This window comes from Rhinatrema bivittatum, chromosome 18, assembly GCF_901001135.1.
Source record: "Rhinatrema bivittatum chromosome 18, aRhiBiv1.1, whole genome shotgun sequence".
NCBI classification, from domain to species: Eukaryota; Metazoa; Chordata; class Amphibia; order Gymnophiona; family Rhinatrematidae; genus Rhinatrema; species Rhinatrema bivittatum.
This window is the reverse complement of record NC_042632.1, coordinates 56,389,956-56,411,890: the sequence shown is the minus strand read 5'-3', so window position 1 is coordinate 56,411,890 and position 21,935 is coordinate 56,389,956. Positions and strand designations below refer to the sequence as shown.

General features: G+C 39.0%; 1 long non-coding RNA gene across 15 annotated transcripts; it reads right to left on the bottom strand.

Annotated features, from left to right (window-relative positions):
* Nucleotides 1-251: 251 nt before the first annotated feature.
* LOC115079779 lies at nt 252-20,039 on the bottom strand. 15 transcript variants are annotated; one of them, XR_003853372.1, is made up of 14 exons: nt 19,147-20,039; nt 18,159-18,249; nt 14,287-17,260; nt 13,315-13,405; nt 12,342-12,432; nt 11,369-11,459; nt 10,397-10,487; nt 9,409-9,499; nt 8,440-8,530; nt 6,480-7,558; nt 4,731-4,878; nt 3,875-3,968; nt 3,249-3,353; nt 252-2,029 (listed from the first exon to the last, which is right to left on the bottom strand). It is a non-coding gene; the product is annotated as an uncharacterized LOC115079779 (long non-coding RNA). The 15 variants fall into 15 exon arrangements; XR_003853368.1 differs by having other exon boundaries at nt 10,397-12,432; nt 14,287-14,377; nt 16,198-16,288; nt 17,170-17,260; XR_003853370.1 differs by having other exon boundaries at nt 6,480-6,570; nt 7,468-7,558; nt 10,397-12,432.
* Nucleotides 20,040-21,935: the final 1,896 nt, after the last annotated feature.

Below are 21,935 nucleotides of genomic sequence, written 5' to 3'. Positions count from 1 at the left end.
TTCAGGGAATGTGGACTACGTTCCATTTCGCAGAGTTCATCAACTGTTGACAGAGTCTATATTATGACTGGGAGCAACTCTGATTCACCCAGAGGGGAGGGGGGGGGGGAGGGTTAGGGAATGGAGTGCTTTAATAAGTGATAACTCTGTATCGGTTTCTTTTATTTTATTTCTACATTGTATTAAGTTTGCAGTATAGCATACTTTTACACTTTTATATATTTCTATAGAAAAGAAACCCACAGATCAAGTAGTTCAAGCATCTGTTTATTTTATTATATGATTGTTCATCTTTCTCAAGTCAGTTAATATGATGTATACATTGTGGACGTTTTGAGCGTTTTTCACAAAGGCATTGTACTACAGTTGTTCATTATGATGTTATCAATAAAAAACTATTAATTCAAACAAAAAAAACAAGAATAGCAGATATTGATCACATTGAGCTAGGAGCTCACATGGTCAACTCAGGTTTACAGAGGAACATAACTTGTTACATAGGGCAGGTTGACACTATTAACTGAACATAGAATAGCAGATGTTGATCACATCTAACTAGGGACTCATATAGTCAGCATGATTGCATATGCCATCCAGCACCCTTCCTGTCATCAGCCTTGTATCTAGGAGTCATCAGGTCAGCAAAGGTGAGAAGGGAGTTTTCAGTGTCCAGCACTCTATACTTCTATTGAGCCAATATCTCCTACTCCCACCGGACACTGGAAAGTCCTCCTCTTTTATACCATGCCGTAAACAAGTGTGCATGCAAGAGAGAAATGATTGATCACTATCCACCCATGTTATGTATCAACAGTTGCTATTACCCAGTCAGACTCGTCCTGTCCCTGGCATGCAGGCGGCTGATCAGACCGCCTTATTCCTGACAGGGAGCCAGAAAGCTGAGTTGCACAATCTGTTTAACAAGAACATGTTTATCCTACACTCCACCCTTGATCAATCATTCTCCAATGCAGGCACCACTGCATACAAAGCCACTGTAGTGGTATATTTACTTTGACGTGCTATTTTATGCACTCAATAGGTAAGATAACATGTACACGCTAGGCAGAGGAGGCATACACACATTACAATAAGGATAGAATGAAAAATCCTCTTCAGAATCATTGCAGCAGTAGAGGAATGTCCAAAAAACACATCCCACCAAGAATGAGAAGTGTCTATTATCAATTATAGTTGTAAATGTAGTAGGCATTCCTTGGCAAAGTCCGCTCAAAGCAGGCCACCAGTTAGAGCAATGTCAACGTGTCTCGGGGTCTGTTTCAATGAATGTGAGGTATTCAATACCTTTTGCAGTTTAGTAGAATCCAACAATGGTGTCTTAAAGAATGATAAGTCCAACTTTACCCCCAATTGCACATCAGCGATGTCCATTGCTAGTAAATAATATTGTCGAGAACCAAAAGTAAAACAACATTATACAGGAATCCTGTAAAAGTCAAATTATTTACACATACAGTTCCAGGGAATGGAATTATGACACCGGTCACATTATCAGGTAATATGAGAAGGCTACAGTGTGCCAAAGGTTGCTGCAACATGCAATCATCGGGTAATGTGGAATACATTAAAGGCAAGCCAATCCCATTAGTGTAGGGGTACACATTGTATTGTCAATACTGTGATTATTGGTGGTCCATATCCATTTGTTAGCATGCAAAACTTGTATTAGCATACTTCCTCTTTCGGGAAGATAGACTGGGAAAGGAAGTGATGTAAATTTACATACTGTATCTGTTAATGTACTGACGTCTTTATACTTGACAACTAATCTAGTGATTTTGTCCTGAGTGGCCTTTGCTTTTACTACTTTTGCAGTTGTGGTGATGTTCCAAACCACACAAGCATCGTATGCTTTACAAGTGAAATTATCCTGCGTTCCAGAGAAGGTGCTGTTCTTCCACTTGATAGTCCCCCATCCAGATGTTACTTCGACAGGCTGATATAGGGTGTGCACCATAACAATCATGGCAAAGACGTTGATCGCCATAAACGGGAGATGCAAGCCAACCTGTAGCGAGAGAACACAGCTTTAGTTATTCCCTTAGTTTACATTGGATACTGAGTACCTGTATCTAATGTTCATCTCCTTCTGGTAGTACAGTCAGTACTACATGTTTGCCAACAGCTAAAATTTCATCGTTCCTAGGTTCTCTATGAAATCGGAAGATCCATATTTTAGCTCCAGGATGTAGTTTACTTGGACTGGAGGTGCTTCCAAAGGCACCTTGTCCTCAGGGAGTGGAATTGGGAATTCCCCATGCCATTTGCTCTGTTACATAGGGAATAATAATCAATTGTACCATTTGGGTTTGGGCAGGAACGTAAATATCTTTAATCGTCAAGTTATGATACAGTACATATATGGGACCACAGTAGTCAGAATCAATGAGTCCCCCCAATACAGCTATGCCTTGTTTTGCACAACTAGATCAAATACACAGCCATCAAAAATGTTGCTTAGGGATGCTGCACCCAATCTGAAAATCATACAATGAAGATTCATGAGGAGGTATCACTATAGCGGTGGGATTGGTTACATCATATCCCTCAGCTTCATAACTATTTTAGCTAAGCAATTCCACATTTCCCGAAGGCGTAGCCCAGCAAATGATATTTCGGATCTGAGTAGAAGCAGGTTCATGATTATATTACTTCTGAAATGGGTTATTAAAAAGTGTGTTATGGTGTCTTACAAAATTTGACACTATGAAGGGGTGGAAATCTGTATTGTCCACAGCTCTACAGCTGCTAAAGAGTAGACCTTTAAAAAAGGAAGGAATGACTCCTTTCATACACTCAATAAGGCCAACAGCTTGCGGATAATATGGAATTTGAAATATCCATTCAATGTGGTTGTCTCTAGCATATTGCTGCACTAAGTTACCAGTCCCTCTATCGCTCTGAACTTGTTTTGGTATTCCATAATACCTACTCATTTCATTTAAAAGTTATAACGTAGCTATCTGATTAGCCTCTGGTGCAGGCACAGCCATCATGATTCCACTACAGGTATCGACTGCCATATATAAATATACATCTCCTCCACATGTTCATAAACGGCCTATAAAATCTATTTGCCAAATAGTGGCAGGACTTAAACCACAATTAATATGCCCCTGCTCAATAGCCTGGGTGACCTTGGATGTGTCAACTGACAATATTCACATTGTGTGACTACATTTTGAAAATCAGGGAGGGATCTTGGTATCCCTCTGACTTGGACCCACCTGTGATTAGCTTCTGCCCCCAAGTGGCCACTTTTTTCATGTGCCCATTTCCATACCCCCGCTCATTTCTGGTCATCACACTGGCTCGGATGTTTGCATGTTTATCTGCAATGGAATTGTACAGATTAGATAAACATCTTTTACATGTGTATCTACATGGAACACTAACATGCTTTTGGAGACACTCAGCACAGGCGTCAGAGCACATAACACATTCAATTCATCATTTCAGTGTTCTGCAGCAGTCAAACAAACAGAAGATTGGGAATTCACAGCTACAAGGGGTGGCAGGCTAGGTGTTACTGGCACCACCACAGAGACCTATGGTGGCTAAGTACCCAATACTGATGTCTGGGGATCACCTTAGTTGTTCAGGTGAAGAAACTGTTAACAGCCTACTAACCATGTCTTCTTCGCAAGCGGATCAATAACCATCAAGGCCAATGCAGTGTCGGGGTCAGCACCAGAAATATACTCGCATTGGTGCCAGCATCAATACTTTTCTCAGTGCTCATCCCAATCTTTCCCCAGCACCAATAACAATGTCTTAGAAGGACTCATTGATAGACAGTCACCACTACCCTGGTGCTCCCGGCAACATTTACTAACCAACATTTTCAATGCACCTGCCAGTGTCGATCAGGTGGACGTCAAAGTTTTCCATGATAAGGCTCCATCCAGTGATGTCACCCACAGGTGAGGACTACCATCCTTCTTGTCCTGGAAAAAATATTATTTAAACCAATATAAAATTAGCAGATTTTTAACTTTTTGGGCACAGAGTTTTACATTTTTTTGCCCAAATTTACCCCAGGAGTAACACTAGAACACAGGCTGCCATCAGATCCTCACACTGACACTAACCCTGACCCTCTAAAGCACCATAATCCCCTACCCTAACCTACTAACCAACAACCGTAACCCTACCCCAATCCCTCACTCACATTGCCATACCAGAAAGTACTGACCTTGGCCAGCTTCAAAACCACAACCTCTAACTTACTAACCCAGCTCCAAATCCTGAGGCCAACGAGCCTTTCATAGCAAGCACTTTTCAAAACTTATACTTGTTCTGTGGGAGTAGACACCCACCCATCTACATCCCCCCCCTCCCCAAATTAAAGAAATTCTTATAAAGAAGAAAAGAAGTCTCCAAGATCCACTGGTTCCTTAAAGCAAACTTCTGCTTTTAAGCAGCTCACTCAAAGAATTCACATCCAACCTCTATTTTATTTAAACACAATTTCATTTGATATTTATATATATATTTATTCAATAGACTGTTTTAGCCAGAACATAAAAAATATACAACACTTGTATCCATCATATTTCAATCAGCAAAAATAAACAGCCAATGCTAAATGTAGAACAAAATCCCCAACCCTTCCATTATTCCCCCACCCCTACACTACAAATATTTCCACTGCTTGTAACTCTTCCATAAACAAGTTAAAAGCCTCCGATCTCTTTTTCCATTTTTACCTAAAACAGTCCATCCTCTGCATCTCATCCAGTCCATTACATTGCATGAGCAGCTTTCTTCCTCCAGTTGGCCAAATCCAAGCATCTCACACAGTTAAGAACGTGAAACAAACTACTTTACCAATCAAAGAACCTCCTCAATCATCACCTTAAAAATAAAAAATTTATTATATTAAATTAGTAAAATAGACTTCATCACACCCTTTGTGAAATATTAAATACCTCTGCCTGAGGGACAGATCCCACCCAATACCAACATACGTATCCTCCCAGCACCCGCCTGCCCACATCCTGTCTGAAACTCTGCCTAAGGGAGGGGGGGTCCCCACCCATTACCAGCATGCGTATCCCTCGTCAGCCTCCTAACCACACCCTGCCTAAGCGAGAGGTCACCACCCAGAACCCCATCACACATGTCCCCATACACCCTCCTCCTCTCACAGTCTCAGATACTCTGCCTAAGAGAGAGATGCCCACTCAGTACTAGCATGTGCTTCCCCCAGCGCCCTCCTGCCAAAACCCTCTCCACAATCTGTCAGACACTAAGACATGCACAGTCTACAATCTAACAAGCTTAACATACACCCTATGCAGGGAAGGGAATACAGGCAAGAACATAACAGGAAGAGATCACTCAAGGGCAGGCTGTTTTTGCAGAACGCAAACTAACTTCCAAGGAGCTATGGGACAAGGTGTAAGTCCAGAGTAAGACCTAAGGGAGAAAAGTAACATCCTACAGAGCAACATCCCAAAAACCTACAGCTGAAAGCCTAACTTGAGTATGATGTCCTATAAGCCTTTATATCCCTGAATGTGCCATCTCTCCATGCCTCTCCTCTGTAAGCAGATCTACATAAAGGCAGACATAACCTATCAAAAGAGTAATTATAAAGCAGTTTCCACACTATAAAGACACACATGACACTTCTTCTGTCATGGTATTGTCAAGTTATAGGTTACACACAACACATTTGAAATGCTTCATTTATACTCATTCAGATTTCCCAAACTAGTTATTACCAAGAATCCCAGTGTGAAATACCAGTAATCAAAATTATTGGCATATATTCCAGAGGTCAGACATGGAAATTTACAACCGCCTCCACTTGTAAATTTAACCTTAGAATGAATCTGAATGAGGGAAATTCTGACCTCCATTGCTCCACATTCAGTCAGCCCAAGCCACCTGATTGAGGGAGGCAGGCTCGCTGATGTTTTACATTTTCTCCTTTTTACGTGCGTGACTCCTACGTTTCACAACTATTTTTCAGGTGATTAAAATATTTATGTGAAAATTTAATGGCTCTAAAATTGAAGGAACATTTTTATTTCCTGGCTACAACCTTTAATACTATTAAAATTAGCTTCTTTTTAGTACATTAGACTTGGAGCAAAGCGATCCTACACATTTAAAATATCAGCGAGGATGCCACTCCTCAGTGAATTTTGAATTTATTTGTAATTCAAGCCTCTTCAGATCCATTCTGGTTCATTATAACCAACTAGCATAATAAAGAGATTTTTCTCTATTATCTTAAATAAATATAAAAATGTGTGCATAGGAAACCCAGCAACCGGACAACCCGTACGAATGGAGAATAGGGTACGAAGCCCCAAAGATGTCTCATTGACACAGATATTTCAGCTCTGACGAGTAGCAAGAACCACATCTCCGACAAAAGCCTGCAGACATACGGATACAAAGAAATTATACTGCATTCACTTCTGCCTAAGAAATACTGGAAGTACCAATGCGTAGGCTCATTATTTCTTTTGCCAGGGTATTCATTCACAAGCACCAATACCCCATGTTGATCATAGTCCTGCTGCAAGCGGAGCTCTATAAAGGAAAGACATCACCCATTAAAACAGAGCAATTATAAAGCACTTTCTGCACTGTACAAACACACGCTGCCCTTCTCCTGTCAGGGTATTGTCAGGTTACAGGTTGTACACGACACATTTGAAATGCATATTTTATAATGATTAGGAAATCCCATCAAACCAGTTATTACCAGTAATCTCAGTGTGAAAAACTAGTAATCAACTTCATTGGCATATATTCCAGAGGTCAGACATGGAAATTTACCACCGCCTCCATTTGTAAATTTGACCTTAGAATGGATCTGAATGAGGGAAATTCTGACCTCCACTGCTCCACATTCAGTCAGCCCAAGCCACCTGACTGAGGGAGGCAGGCTCGCTGATGTTTTACATTTTCTCCTTTTTACGTGCGAGTCTCCTACATTTCTCAACTAATTTTCAGGTGATTAAAATATTTATGTGAAAATGTAATGGCTCTAAAATTGAAGGGACATTTTTATTTCCTGGCTAAAACCTTTAATACTATTAAAATAAGTTTTCTTTTTATTATATTAGAGTTGGAGCAAAGCTAACTAGATATCATATACATTTAAAATATCAGCGAGGATGCCACTCCTCAGTGCACTTTGAATTCACTTGTAATTCAACCCTATTCGGATCCATTCGGGTTCATTATAATGAGATTTTTCTCTATCATCTTAAATAAATATTAAAATGTGTGCATAGGAAACCCAGCAACCGGACAACCCGTACGAATGGAGAATAGGGTACGAAGCCCCAAAGACGTCTCAGTGAACCAGATGTTTCAGCTCTGATGAGCAGCAAGAACCACATATCCAGTAAAACCCTGCAGACATACGGATACAAAGAAATTATACTGCATTCAGATCCACCTAAGAAATACTGGAAGTACCAATGCGTAGGCTCATTATTTCTTTTGCCAGGGTATTCATTCACAAGCACCAATACCCCATGTTGATCACAGTCCTGCTGCAAGCGGAGCTCTATAAAGGCAGACATCACGGATTAAAACAGAGCAATTATAAAGCACTTTCTGCTCTGTACAAACACACGCTGCCCTTCTCCTGTCAGGGTATTGTCAGGTTACAGGTTGTACACGACACATTTGAAATGCATATTTTATATTCATTCAGAATTCCAAAATTAATTACCAGGAATCCCAGTGTGAAATATTGGCATATATTCAAGAGGTCAGACATGGAAATTTTCCACCACCTCCATTTGTAAATTTGACCTTAGAATGGATCTGAATGAGGGAAATTCTGACCTCCACTTCTCCCCATTCAGTCAGCGCAAGCCACCTGACTGAGGGAGGCAGGCTCGCTGATGTTTTACATTTTCTCCTTTTTCCGTGCGTGACTCCTATGTTTCACAACTAATTTTCAGGTGATTAAAATATTTATGTGAAAATTTAATGGCTCTAAATTTGAAGAGACATTTTTATTTCCTTGCTAAAACCTTTAATACTATTAAAATTAGTTTCTTTTTAGTATATTAGACTTCGAGCAAAGCTATCCTAGACATTTAAAATGTCAGCGAGGATGCCTCTCCTCAGTGAATTTTGAATTCACTTGTAATTCAACCCTATTCAGATCCATTCTGGTTCATTATAACCAACTAGCATAATAAAGAGATTTTTCTCTATTATCTTAAATAAATATATAAATGTGTACATAGGAAACCCGGCAACTGGACAACCCGTACGAATGGAGAATAGGGTACGAAGCCGCAAAGATGTCTCATTGACAGAGATGTTTCAGCTCTGATGAGTAGCAAGAACCACATATCCGACAAAAGCCTGCAGACATACGGATACAAACAAATTATACTGCATTCACTTCTGCCTAAGAAATACTGGAAGTACCAATGCGTAGGCTCATTATTTCTTATGCCAGGGTATGCATTCACAAACACCAATACCCCATGTTGATCAGAGTCCTGCTGCAAGCGGAGCTCTATAAAGGAAGACATCACCGATTAAAACAGAGCAATTATAAAGCACTTTCTGCACTGTACAAACACACGCTGCCCTTCTCCTGTCAGGGTATTGTCAGGTTACAGGTTGTACAGGACACATTTGAAATGCATATTTTATATTCATTCAGAATTCCAAAATTAATTACCAGGAATCCCAGTTGGAAATATTGGCATATATTCAAGAGGTCAGACATGGAAATTTACCACCGCCTCCATTTGTAAATTTGACCTTAGAATGGATCTGAATGAGGGAAATTCTGACCTCCACTGCTCCACATTCAGTCAGCCCAAGCCACCTGACTGAGGGAGGCAGGCTCGCTGATGTTTTACATTTTCTCCTTTTTACGCGCGTGACTCCTACGTTTCACAACTATTTTTCAGGTGATTAAAATATTTATGTGAAAATTTAATGGCTCTAAAATTGAAGGAACATTTTTCTTTCCTGGCTAAAACCTTTAATACTATTAAAATTAGCTTCTTTTTAGTACATTAGACTTCGAGCAAAGGTATCCTAGACATTTAAAATATCAGCGAGGATCCCACTCCTCAGTGAATTTCGAATTTATTTGTAATTCAAGCCTCTTCAGATCCATTCTCGTTCATTATAACCATCTAGCATAATAAAGAGATTCTCTATTATCTTAAATAAATATAAAAATGTGTGCATAGGAAACCCAGCAACCGGACAACCCGTACGAATAGAGAATAGGGTACGAAGCCCCAAAGATGTCTCATTGACACAGATATTTCAGCTCTGACGAGTAGCAAGAACCACATCTCCGACACAAGCCTGCAGACATACGGATACAAAGAAATTATACTGCATTCACTTCTGCCTAAGAAATACTGGAAGTACCAATGCGTAGGCTCATTATTTCTTTTGCCAGGGTATTCATTCACAAGCACCAATACCCCATGTTGATCAGAGTCCTGCTGCAAGCGGAGCTCTATAAAGGAAAGACATCACCCATTAAAACAGAGCAATTATAAAGCACTTTCTGCACTGTACAAACACACGCTGCCCTTCTCCTGTCAGGGTATTGTCAGGTTACCGGTTGTACACGACACATTTGAAATGCTTATTTTATAATGATTAGGAAATCCCATCATACCAGTTATTACCAGTAATCTCAGTGTGAAAAACTAGTAATCAACTTCATTGGCATATATTCCAGAGGTCAGACATGGAAATATACCACCGCCTCCATTTGTAAATTTGACCTTAGAATGGATCTGAATGAGGGAAATTCTGACCTCCACTGCTCCACATTCAGTCAGCCCAAGCCACCTGACTGAGGGAGGCAGGCTCGCTGATGTTTTACATTTTCTCCTTTTTACGTGCGAGTCTCCTACATTTCTCAACTAATTTTCAGGTGATTAAAATATTTATGTGAAAATGTAATGGCTCTAAAATTGAAGGGACATTTTTATTTCCTGGCTAAAACCTTTAATACTATTAAAATAAGTTTTCTTTTTATTATATTAGAGTTGGAGCAAAGCTAACTAGATATCATAGACATTTAAAATATCAGCGAGGATGCCACTCCTCAGTGCACTTTGAATTCACTTGTAATTCAACCCTATTCGGATCCATTCGGGTTCATTATAATGAGATTTTTCTCTATCATCTTAAATAAATATTAAAATGTGTGCATAGGAAACCCAGCAACCGGACAACCCGTACGAATGGAGAATAGGGTACGAAGCCCCAAAGACGTCTCAGTGAACCAGATGTTTCAGCTCTGATGAGCAGCAAGAACCACATATCCAGTAAAACCCTGCAGACATACGGATACAAAGAAATTATACTGCATTCAGATCCACCTAAGAAATATTGGAAGTACCAATGCGTAGGCTCATTATTTCTTATGCCAGGGTATGCATTCACAAACACCAATACCCCATGTTGATCAGAGTCCTGCTGCAAGCGGAGCTCTATAAAGGCAGACATCACCGATTAAAACAGAGCAATTATAAAGCACTTTCTGCTCTGTACAAACACACGCTGCCCTTCTCCTGTCAGGGTATTGTCAGGTTACAGGTTGTACACGACACATTTGAAATGCATATTTTATATTCATTCAGAATTCCAAAATTAATTACCAGGAATCCCAGTGTGAAATATTGGCATATATTCAAGAGGTCAGACATGGAAATTTACCACCACCTCCATTTGTAAATTTGACCTTAGAATGGATCTGAATGAGGGAAATTCTGACCTCCACTTCTCCCCATTCAGTCAGCGCAAGCCACCTGACTGAGGGAGGCAGGCTCGCTGATGTTTTACATTTTCTCCTTTTTACGTGCGTGACTCCTATGTTTCACAACTAATTTTCAGGTGATTAAAATATTTATGTGAAAATTTAATGGCTCTAAATTTGAAGAGACATTTTTATTTCCTTGCTAAAACCTTTAATACTATTAAAATTAGTTTCTTTTTAGTATATTAGACTTCGAGCAAAGCTATCCTAGACATTTAAAATGTCAGCGAGGATGCCTCTCCTCAGTGAATTTTGAATTCACTTGTAATTCAACCCTATTCAGATCCATTCTGGTTCATTATAACCAACTAGCATAATAAAGAGATTTTTCTCTATTATCTTAAATAAATATATAAATGTGTACATAGGAAACCCGGCAACTGGACAACCCGTACGAATGGAGAATAGGGTACGAAGCCGCAAAGATGTCTCATTGACAGAGATGTTTCAGCTCTGATGAGTAGCAAGAACCACATATCCGACAAAAGCCTGCAGACATACGGATACAAACAAATTATACTGCATTCACTTCTGCCTAAGAAATACTGGAAGTACCAATGCGTAGACTCATTATTTCTTATGCCAGGGTATGCATTCACAAACACCAATACCCCATGTTGATCAGAGTCCTGCTGCAAGCGGAGCTCTATAAAGGAAAGACATCACCGATTAAAACAGAGCAATTATAAAGCACTTTCTGCACTGTACAAACACACGCTGCCCTTCTCCTGTCAGGGTATTGTCAGGTTACAGGTTGTACAGGACACATTTGAAATGCATATTTTATATTCATTCAGAATTCCAAAATTAATTACCAGGAATCCCAGTTGGAAATATTGGCATATATTCAAGAGGTCAGACATGGAAATTTACCACCGCCTCCATTTGTAAATTTGACCTTAGAATGGATCTGAATGAGGGAAATTCTGACCTCCACTGCTCCACATTCAGTCAGCCCAAGCCACCTGACTGAGGGAGGCAGGCTCGCTGATGTTTTACATTTTCTCCTTTTTACGCGCGTGACTCCTACGTTTCACAACTATTTTTCAGGTGATTAAAATATTTATGTGAAAATGTAATGGCTCTAAAATTGAAGGGACATTTTTATTTCCTGGCTAAAACCTTTAATACTATTAAAATTAGCTTCTTTTTAGTACATTAGACTTGGAGCAAAGCTATCCTAGACATTTAAAATATCAGCGAGGATGCCACTCCTCAGTGAATTTTGAATTTATTTGTAATTCAAGCCTCTTCAGATCCATTCTCGTTCATTATAACCATCTAGCATAATAAAGAGAGTTTTCTCTATTATCTTAAATAAATATAAAAATGTGTGCATAGGAAACCCAGCAACCGGACAACCCGTACGAATGGAGAATAGGGTACGAAGCCCCAAAGATGTCTCATTGACACAGATATTTCAGCTCTGACGAGTAGCAAGAACCACATCTCCGACAAAAGCCTGCAGACATACGGATACAAAGAAATTATACTGCATTCACTTCTGCCTAAGAAATACTGGAAGTACCAATGCGTAGACTCATTATTTCTTATGCCAGGGTATGCATTCACAAACACCAATACCCCATGTTGATCAGAGTCCTGCTGCAAGCGGAGCTCTATAAAGGAAAGACATCACCGATTAAAACAGAGCAATTATAAAGCACTTTCTGCACTGTACAAACACACGCTGCCCTTCTCCTGTCAGGGTATTGTCAGGTTACAGGTTGTACAGGACACATTTGAAATGCATATTTTATATTCATTCAGAATTCCAAAATTAATTACCAGGAATCCCAGTTGGAAATATTGGCATATATTCAAGAGGTCAGACATGGAAATTTACCACCGCCTCCATTTGTAAATTTGACCTTAGAATGGATCTGAATGAGGGAAATTCTGACCTCCACTGCTCCACATTCAGTCAGCCCAAGCCACCTGACTGAGGGAGGCAGGCTCGCTGATGTTTTACATTTTCTCCTTTTTACGCGCGTGACTCCTACGTTTCACAACTATTTTTCAGGTGATTAAAATATTTATGTGAAAATGTAATGTCTCTAAAATTGAAGGGACATTTTTATTTCCTGGCTAAAACCTTTAATACTATTAAAATTAGCTTCTTTTTAGTACATTAGACTTGGAGCAAAGCTATCCTAGACATTTAAAATATCAGCGAGGATGCCACTCCTCAGTGAATTTTGAATTTATTTGTAATTCAAGCCTCTTCAGATCCATTCTCGTTCATTATAACCATCTAGCATAATAAAGAGAGTTTTCTCTATTATCTTAAATAAATATAAAAATGTGTGCATAGGAAACCCAGCAACCGGACAACCCGTACGAATGGAGAATAGGGTACGAAGCCCCAAAGATGTCTCATTGACACAGATATTTCAGCTCTGACGAGTAGCAAGAACCACATCTCCGACAAAAGCCTGCAGACATACGGATACAAAGAAATTATACTGCATTCACTTCTGCCTAAGAAATACTGGAAGTACCAATGCGTAGGCTCATTATTTCTTATGCCAGGGTATTCATTCACAAGCACCGACACCCCATGTTGATCAGAGTCCTGCTGCAAGCGGAGCTCTATAAAGGCAGACATCACCGATTAAAACAGAGCAATTATAAAGCACTTTCTGCACTGTACAAACATACGCTGCCCTTCTCCTGTCAGGGTATTGTCAGGTTACAGGTTGTACACGACACATTTGAAATGCATATTTTATATTCATTCAGAATTCCAAAATTAATTACCAGGAATCCCAGTTGGAAATATTGGCATATATTCAAGAGGTCAGACATGGAAATTTACCACCACCTCCATTTGTAAATTTGACCTTAGAATGGATCTGAATGAGGGAAATTCTGACCTCCACTGCTCCACATTCAGTCAGCCCAAGCCACCTGACTGAGGGAGGCAGGCTCGCTGATGTTTTACATTTTCTCCTTTTTACGTGCGTGACTCCTATGTTTCACAACTAATTTTCAGGTGATTAAAATATTTATGTGAAAATTTAATGGCTCTAAAATTGAAGAGACATTTTTATTTCCTTGCTAAAACCTTTAATACTATTAAAATTAGTTTCTTTTTAGTATATTAGACTTCGAGCAAAGCTATCCTAGACATTTAAAATGTCAGCGAGAATGCCTCTCCTCAGTGAATTTTGAATTCACTTGTAATTCAACCCTATTCAGATCCATTCTGGTTCATTATAACCAACTAGCATAATAAAGAGATTTTTCTCTATTATCTTAAATAAATATATAAATGTGTACATAGGAAACCCGGCAACCGGACAACCCGTACGAATGGAGAATAGGGTACGAAGCCGCAAAGATGTCTCATTGACAGAGATGTTTCAGCTCTGATGAGCAGCAAGAACCACATATCCAGTAAAACCCTGCAGACATACGGATACAAAGAAATTATACTGCATTCAGATCCACCTAAGAAATACTGGAAGTACCAATGCGTAGGCTCATTATTTCTTTTGCCAGGGTATTCATTCACAAGCCCCAATACCCCATGTTGATCACAGTCCTGCTGCAAGCGGAGCTCTATAAAGGCAGACATCACCGATTAAAACAGAGCGATTATAAAGCACTTTCTGCACTGTACAAACACACGCTGCCCTTCTCCTGTCAGGGTATTGTCAGGTTACAGGTTGTACACGACACATTTGAAATGCATATTTTATATTCATTCAGAATTCCAAAATTAATTACCAGGAATCCCAGTGTGAAATATTGGCATATATTCAACAGGTCAGACATGGAAATTTACCACCGCCTCCATTTGTAAATTTGACCTTAGAATGGATCTGAATGAGGGAAATTCTGACCTCCACTTCTCCCCATTCAGTCAGCCCAAGACACTTGATTGAGGGAGGCAGGCTCGCTGATGTTTTACATTTTCTCCTTTTTACGTGCGAGTCTCCTACATTTCTCAACTAATTTTCAGGTGATTAAAATATTTATGAGAAAATGTAATGGCTCTAAAATTGAAGGGACATTTTTATTTCCTGGCTAAAACCTTTAATACTATTAAAATACGTTTTCTTTTTATTATATTAGACTTGGAGCAAAGCTAACTAGATATCATAGACATTTAAAATATCAGCGAGGATGCCACTCCTCAGTGCACTTTGAATTCACTTGTAATTCAACCCTATTCAGATCCATTCTGGTTCATTACAATGAGATTTTTCTCTATCATCTTAAATAAATATAGAAATGTGTGTATAGGAAACTCAGCAACCGGACAACCCATACGAATGGAGAATAGGGTACCAAGCCTCAAAGACATCTCAGTGACCCAGATGTTTTAGATCTGACGAGTAGCAAGAACCACATATCTGGTAAAATCCTGCAGACGTACAGATACAAAAAGTATACTGCATTCAGTTCTCCCTAAGAAATAGTGGACATACCAATGCATAGGCTCATTATTTCTCATGCCAGCATATGCATTCACAAATTCCATGACCCCAAGTGGAGCTCTATAAAATCAGACATCAACTATTAAAAGAGAACAATTATAAAACAGTTTCTGCACTGTACAAACACACGCTACCCTTCTCCTGTCAGGGTATTGTCAGGATACACACAACACATTTGAAATGCATATTTTATAATCATTCGAATTTCACATCAAACCAGTTATTACCAGAATCCCAGTGTGAAATATTGGCATATATTCAAGATGTCAGACATGGAAATTTACCACCCCCTCCATTTGTAAATTTGACCTTAGAATGGATCTGAATGAGGGAAATTCTGACCTCCACTTCTCCCCATTCAGTCAGCGCAAGCCACCTGACTGAGGGAGGCAGGCTCGCTGATGTTTTACATTTTCTCCTTTTTACGTGCGTGACTCCTACGTTTCACAACTAATTTTCAGGTGATTAAAATATTTATGTGAAAATGTAATGGCTCTAAAATTGAAGGGACATTTTTATTTCCTCGCTAAAACCTTTAATACTATTAAAATTAGCTTCTTTTTAGTACATTAGACTTGGAGCAAAGCTATCCTAGACATTTAAAATATCAGCGAGGATGCCACTCCTCAGTGAATTTTGAATTTATTTGTAATTCAACCCTATTCAGATCCATTCTGGTTCATTATAACCATCTAGCATAATAAAGAGATTTTTCTCTATTATCTTAAATAAATATAAAAATGTGTGCATAGGAAACCCAGCAACCGGACAACCCGTACGAATGGAGAATAGGGTACGAAGCCCCAAAGATGTCTCATTGACACAGATATTTCAGCTCTGATGAGTAGCAAGAACCACATATCCGACAAAAGCCTGCAGACATACGGATACAAAGAAATTATACTGCATTCACTTCTGCCTAAGAAATACTGGAAGTACCAATGCGTAGGCTCATTATTTCTTTTGCCAGGGTATTCATTCACAAGCCCCAATACCCCATGTTGATCAGAGTCCTGCTGCAAGCGGAGCTCTATAAAGGCAGACATCACCGATTAAAACAGAGCGATTATAAAGCACTTTCTGCACTGTACAAACACACGCTGCCCTTCTCCTGTCAGGGTATTGTCAGGTTACAGGTTGTACACGACACATTTGAAATGCATATTTTATATTCATTCAGAATTCCAAAATTAATTACCAGGAATCCCAGTGTGAAATATTGGCATATATTCAACAGGTCAGAAATGGAAATTTACCACCGCCTCCATTTGTAAATTTGACCTTAGAATGGATCTGAATGAGGGAAATTCTGACCTCCACTTCTCCCCATTCAGTCAGCCCAAGCCACTTGATTGAGGGAGGCAGGCTCGCTGATGTTTTACATTTTCTCCTTTTTACGTGCGAGTCTCCTACATTTCTCAACTAATTTTCAGGTGATTAAAATATTTATGAGAAAATGTAATGGCTCTAAAATTGAAGGGACATTTTTATTTCCTGGCTAAAACCTTTAATACTATTAAAATTAGCTTCTTTTTAGTACATTAGACTTGGAGCAAAGCTATCCTAGACATTTAAAATATCAGCGAGGATGCCACTCCTCAGTGAATTTTGAATTTATTTGTAATTCAAGCCTCTTCAGATCCATTCTCGTTCATTATAACCATCTAGCATAATAAAGAGAGTTTTCTCTATTATCTTAAATAAATATAAAAATGTGTGCATAGGAAACCCAGCAACCGGACAACCCGTACGAATGGAGAATAGGGTACGAAGCCCCAAAGATGTCTCATTGACACAGATATTTCAGCTCTGACGAGTAGCAAGAACCACATCTCCGACAAAAGCCTGCAGACATACGGATACAAAGAAATTATACTGCATTCACTTCTGCCTAAGAAATACTGGAAGTACCAATGCGTAGGCTCATTATTTCTTTTACCAGGGTATTCATTCACAAGCCCCAATACCCCATGTTGATCAGAGTCCTGCTGCAAGCGGAGCTCTATAAAGGAAAGACATCACCCATTAAAACAGAGCAATTATAAAGCACTTTCTGCACTGTACAAACACACGCTGCCCTTCTCCTGTGATGGTATTGTCAGGTTACAGGTTGTACACGACACATTTGAAATGCATATTTTATAATGATTAGGAAATCCCATCATACCAGTTATTACCAGTAATCTCAGTGTGAAAAACTAGTAATCAACTTCATTGGCATATATTCCAGAGGTCAGACATGGAAATATACCACCGCCTCCATTTGTAAATTTGACCTTAGAATGGATCTGAATGAGGGAAATTCTGACCTCCACTGCTCCCCATTCAGTCAGCCCAAGCCACCTGACTGAGGGAGGCAGGCTCGCTGATGTTTTACATTTTCTCATTTTTACGTGCGAGTCTCCTACATTTCTCAACTAATTTTCAGGTGATTAAAATATTTATGTGAAAATTTTATGGCTCTAAAAATTGAAGGGACATTTTTATTTCCTGGCTAAAACCTTTAATACTATTAAAATAAGTTTTCTTTTTATTATATTAGAGTTGGAGCAAAGCTAACTAGATATCATAGACATTTAAAATATCAGCGAGGATGCCACTCCTCAGTGCACTTTGAATTCACTTGTAATTCAACCCTATTCGGATCCATTCTGGTTCATTATAATGAGATTTTTCTCTATTATCTTAAATAAATATAAAAATGTGTGCATAGGAAACCCGGCAACCGGACAACCCGTACGAATGGAGAATAGGGTACGAAGCCCCAAAGACGTCTCAGTGAACCAGATGTTTCACCTCTGACGAGCTGAAAGAACCACATATCCGACAAAAGCCTGCAGACATACGGATACAAAGAAATTATACTGCATTCAGTTCCACCTAGGAAATAGTAGAAGTACCAATGCGTAGGCTCATTATTTCTTTTGCCAGGGTATTCATTCACAAGCCCCAATACCCCATGTTGATCAGAGTCCTGCTGCAAGCGGAGCTCTATAAAGGAAAGACATCACCGATTAAAACAGAGCAATCATAAAGCACTTTCTGCACTGTACAAACACACGCTGCCCTTCTCCTGTCATGGTATTGTCAGGTTACAGGTTGTACACGACACATTTGAAATGCTTATTTTATAATGATTAGGAAATCCCATCAAACCAGTTATTACCAGTAATCTCAGTGTGAAAAACTAGTAATCAAATTCATTGACATATATTCAAGAGGTCAGACATGGAAATTTACCACCCCCTCCATTTGTAAATTTGACCTTAGAATGGATCTGAATGAGGGAAATTCTGACCTCCACTTCTCCCCATTCAGTGAGCCCAAGCCACTTGATTGAGGGAGGCAGGCTCGCTGATGTTTTACATTTTCTCCTTTTTACGTGCGAGTCTCCTACATTTCTCAACTAATTTTCAGGTGATTAAAATATTTATGAGAAAATGTAATGGCTCTAAAATTGAAGGGACATTTTTATTTCCTGGCTAAAACCTTTAATACTATTAAAATACGTTTTCTTTTTATTATATTAGACTTGGAGCAAAGCTAACTAGATATCATAGACATTTAAAATATCAGCGAGGATGCCACTCCTCAGTGCACTTTGAATTCACTTGTAATTCAACCCTATTCAGATCCATTCTGGTTCATTATAATGAGATTTTTCTCTATCATCTTAAATAAATATAAAAATGTGTGCATAGGAAACCCAGCAACCGGACAACCCGTACGAATGGAGAATAGGGTACGAAGCCCCAAAGACGTCTCAGTGAACCAGATGTTTCAGCTCTGATGAGCAGCAAGAACCACATATCCAGTAAAACCCTGCAGACATACGGATACAAAGAAATTATACTGCATTCAGATCCACCTAAGAAATACTGGAAGTACCAATGCGTAGGCTCATTATTTCTTTTGCCAGGGTATTCATTCACAAGCCCCAATACCCCATGTTGATCACAGTCCTGCTGCAAGCGGAGCTCTATAAAGGCAGACATCACCGATTAAAACAGAGCGATTATAAAGCACTTTCTGCACTGTACAAACACACGCTGCCCTTCTCCTGTCAGGGTATTGTCAGGTTACAGGTTGTACACGACACATTTGAAATGCATATTTTATATTCATTCAGAATTCCAAAATTAATTACCAGGAATCCCAGTGTGAAATATTGGCATATATTCAACAGGTCAGAAATGGAAATTTACCACCGCCTCCATTTGTAAATTTGACCTTAGAATGGATCTGAATGAGGGAAATTCTGACCTCCACTTCTCCCCATTCAGTCAGCCCAAGCCACTTGATTGAGGGAGGCAGGCTCGCTGATGTTTTACATTTTCTCCTTTTTACGTGCGAGTCTCCTACATTTCTCAACTAATTTTCAGGTGATTAAAATATTTATGAGAAAATGTAATGGCTCTAAAATTGAAGGGACATTTTTATTTCCTGGCTAAAACCTTTAATACTATTAAAATACGTTTTCTTTTTATTATATTAGACTTGGAGCAAAGCTAACTAGATATCATAGACATTTAAAATATCAGCGAGGATGCCACTCCTCAGTGCACTTTGAATTCACTTGTAATTCAACCCTATTCAGATCCATTCTGGTTCATTACAATGAGATTTTTCTCTATCATCTTAAATAAATATAGAAATGTGTGTATAGGAAACTCAGCAACCGGACAACCCATACGAATGGAGAATAGGGTACCAAGCCTCAAAGACATCTCAGTGACCCAGATGTTTTAGATCTGACGAGTAGCAAGAACCACATATCTGGTAAAATCCTGCAGACGTACAGATACAAAGAAAGTATACTGCATTCAGTTCTCCCTAAGAAATAGTGGACATACCAATGCATAGGCTCATTATTTCTCATGCCAGCATATGCATTCACAAATTCCATGACCCCAAGTGGAGCTCTATAAAATCAGACATCAACTATTAAAAGAGAACAATTATAAAACAGTTTCTGCACTGTACAAACACACGCTACCCTTCTCCTGTCAGGGTATTGTCAGGATACACACAACACATTTGAAATGCATATTTTATAATCATTCGAATTTCACATCAAACCAGTTATTACCAGAATCCCAGTGTGAAATATTGGCATATATTCAAGATGTCAGACATGGAAATTTACCACCCCCTCCATTTGTAAATTTGACCTTAGAATGGATCTGAATGAGGGAAATTCTGACTTCCACTACTCCCCATTCAGTCAGCTCAAGCCACCTGACTGAGGGAGGCAGGCTCGCTGATGTTTTACATTTTCTCCTTTTTACGTGCGAGTCTCCTATGTTTCACAACTATTTTTCAGGTGATTAAAATATTTATGTGAAAATTTAATGGCTCTAAAATTGAAGGGACATTTTTCATTAATACTATTAAAATAAGTTTTCTTTTTATTATATTTGACTTGGAGCAAAGCTAACTAGATATCCTAGACATTTAAAATATCAGCGAGGATGCCACTCCTCAGAGAATTTTGAATTCACTTGTAAGTCAACCCTATTCAGATCCATTCTGGTTCATTATAATTAGATTTTTCTCTATTATCTGAAATAAATATAAAAATGTGTGCATAGGAAACCCAGGAACCGGACAACCCGTACGAATGGAGAATAGGGTACGAAGCCCCAAAGATGTCTCATTGACAGAGATGTTTCAGCTCTGATGAGTAGCAAGAACCACATATCCGGCAAAAGCCTGCAGACATACGGATACAAAGAAATTCTACTGCATTCAGTTCCACCTAAGAAATAGTGGAAATACCAATGCGTACTATCATTTTTTCTCATGCCGGCGTATGCATTCACAAATGCCATGACCCCAAGCAGAGCTCTATAAAATCAGACATCAACTATTAAAAGAGAACGATTATAAAGCTGTTTCACACCATACAAAAGCACACGCTACCCTTCTCCTGTCAGGGTATTGTCCGGTTATAGGTTGCACATGAAACATTTGAAATGCTTGTTTCATACTTATTCGGAATTCCCATCAAACCAGTTATTACCAGGAATCCCAGTGTGAAATATTGGCATATATTCAAGAGGTCAGACATGGAAATTTACCACCGCCTCCACTTGTAAATTTCACCTTAGAATGGATCTGAATGAGGGAAATTCTGACCTCCACTGCTCTCCATTCAGTCAGCCCAAGCCACCTGATTCTAGGAGGCAGTCTCACTGATATTTTACATTTTCGCAGTTTTACAGTCGTGTCTCCTATGTTTCAAAACTAATTTTCAGGTAATGATTATATTTATGTGAAAATCTAATAGCTCTAAATTTGAAAGAATATTTTTCCTTTCTGGCTAAAACCTTTAAGACTATTAAAATAACTTTTCTTCTCATTACATTAGAATCAGAGCAAAGCTAACTAGATATCCTAGACATTTAATATATCAGCGAGGATGCCACTCCCCAGTAATTTTTGAATTCACTTATAATTCAACCCTATTCAGATCCATTCTGATTCATCATTAACATATAACATAATTAAGAGTTTTTTCTCTAATATCAAGTACATATAAAAATATATGCATAGGAAACTCAGTGACTAGACAACCCGTACCCAATGGAGAATAGGGTGCAAATCCACAAAGACGTCTCAGCTATGACGAGTGCCAAAAACCACATATCCGGTAAAATCCTACAGACATACAGATA